Genomic DNA, 2127 nt, shown 5'->3' on the forward strand with positions numbered 1-2127 from the left:
TTCCCTTCCGTGTGGGCTACTGACAGTCTAAATATTCCACCTTACCCCCTAAGGGTGCCCCAGCATATTACATGTACGTACATTATGGTCCTAAAATCTGCAGGTATTTAAATGATTGGAATCTGTACATGCGTGAAAAAATTCATTTAAACAATGTCCATTAGAAGGCACCTTCAATCGAGATAAGATCATATATCTAAGAGGAGCTTTTAATCACCAAAGAAAAGCCTCTGACACGGTGTGAGCAATTTGTCTAGGAACGGGTTAATTTGAAATTCGGCTTCACCCAGAGATAGGAGAAGTTGTTTTGTGTTCAAGGTCGAAAATCAGTGCGGACTATGCTAAGTGCAAAGGAAAACTGCTTTGCACTTGTGGAACATAGAGACGGGCAAACCGAAGGCAGTACAGATTGCGGAATTGGAATTATATTTGCAAAGCTTAACTTCCCAGTGAGACATGTGTGAGTATTAAAGTGGTTTAAGGCTTGGGGCATTCATGTTTTTTCTGTGTGAGGTGGGAGCATTCCCAATACTCTCCATTGTTGTTTTATTATTTTTAATGAAGCTTTAAAACTTGATATAGAATACGGAAACACTATTTGGTTTTGGTGCATTATTTAGCTTTGGCTTTGTTTTGTTTAACCGGTTACTGATGTTTTTCTGCTCTGTTCATTTGGCCGTTAGGTGTGTGAGCGGAACTGAACTTCTCGTTCGTAATTCCTCAGGGTGGAAGCCATGTGTGCGATGAAGCTCTGAGGTTGTCCTGAGATTTTTACAGTCCCGCCCCCCCCGTAGCGGACAATATAATAGAAGTAGAAAAATTTGGCTTAGACTGTAATTTTCTCTGCTTTCTGTGTAATTTTCTTTTCTGTTTAAGTGTCAGCAGACAAATGGGTGGGTCTCTGGGTAGACCCCCAAAGGGGTTTGGATTATGTGTTAAGTAAATGGCCATGTATTTTTGCCCAGGTGGCAAGCCTTACTAGGGAGGACTCGGGTAGTCTTGTGAGTAGAAATGTTTTGGGGACAAGACCAGAAGGGTGAGGGCTAGTTGTGAAGCCCACCCTCCTAGCTAAACTGGTAGTGGAGCAAATTGGTGCAAAATGGAAGGGACGGCTCAGCAAGAAAAAAGGATCGGGCCCAGGCGAGCAGGCAACAGACAGAGTGATTGGACAACAGGTTGGAAACTTTTGAGGGTGTAGTGGAATAAAGGAGTAAGTGAATATAAGCATGAGAATTTCAAATACTCAGAAGTATATTTGGAATGGTGATTTGAATTGATAAAGTGGCTGTTGGAAGGGAAAAGCAAGTGAGGACAGTTTTTTGGTGTCTTTGAAATGTTTGTAAATTCAGGCAAATAAATTTATTGGATTGTAATAATTTGGCTGTGACCAATTTTGTTAAATCAGTTGAAGACTGTATACAGTACTATGTAATGATAATTTTATTAGGCTCTACAGGCACTATAAGTGGTGATGTTTTCTTTCAGTGTTTAAAAGCAGGAGTTAACAATAGGAAAGCAAGCCGGAAAGCATCTGTGATAATGCAAATTAACTAACTGATAAGGTGGAGGCCGCTGAAACCAAGGCTGTCTAAGAAACACATACGAGAAAATATGGGGTAATTCCTCTGTTTTGCCTAGAATCAACAAGAGTATTTGTATATTTTAAGTATTTAATTTCCCAGACGGGGTGGACCTCTGTTTTTGTCTTTCAGATAATCAAAGAAAACTAATGCCAGCTGCACAGCATTCAACGTACCTTGATTTACTGGCACAGTAGAAGATTATGTTGTGTGTTCTATGTTCTGTCTTGTTGTGTTTTTTTTTTGTGGCCAGAATTGTTGTGTTTAATATTTTCATGAGATGGTCTGATTTGATATCAAGCGGAAATGTTGGATTGAGATGCAGATACTTGTTTTGTTCAATTTGGAATACAAAGTGTTTGGTTACATCAGAAAATCTGATATACTAAAGTCTAATACATTTTCTTAAGTAAGAGAAAGAAACTACATTGGCCAAATCTTTTAATTGAGAATTGTTGTTAACATTTGCATACTGACAGTCTTTGGAAGCGAGGACATGAAAAGTTAACCCACTCCCCATATTGTACAAGGGATCCTTCTGGCTACC

At 39.3% G+C, this 2127-nt stretch overlaps 1 long non-coding RNA gene across 1 annotated transcript; it reads left to right on the forward strand.

Annotated features, from left to right (window-relative positions):
- The first annotated feature begins 234 nt into the window (after window positions 1–234).
- Window positions 235–1763, forward strand: LOC123366958. Its single transcript, XR_006578235.1, has 3 exons — window positions 235–460; window positions 1486–1616; window positions 1713–1763. It is a non-coding gene; the product is annotated as an uncharacterized LOC123366958 (long non-coding RNA).
- Window positions 1764–2127: the final 364 nt, after the last annotated feature.

The sequence above is a fragment of the Mauremys mutica genome, chromosome 3 (genome assembly GCF_020497125.1).
Source record: "Mauremys mutica isolate MM-2020 ecotype Southern chromosome 3, ASM2049712v1, whole genome shotgun sequence".
NCBI lineage: Eukaryota > Metazoa > Chordata > Testudines > Geoemydidae > Mauremys > Mauremys mutica.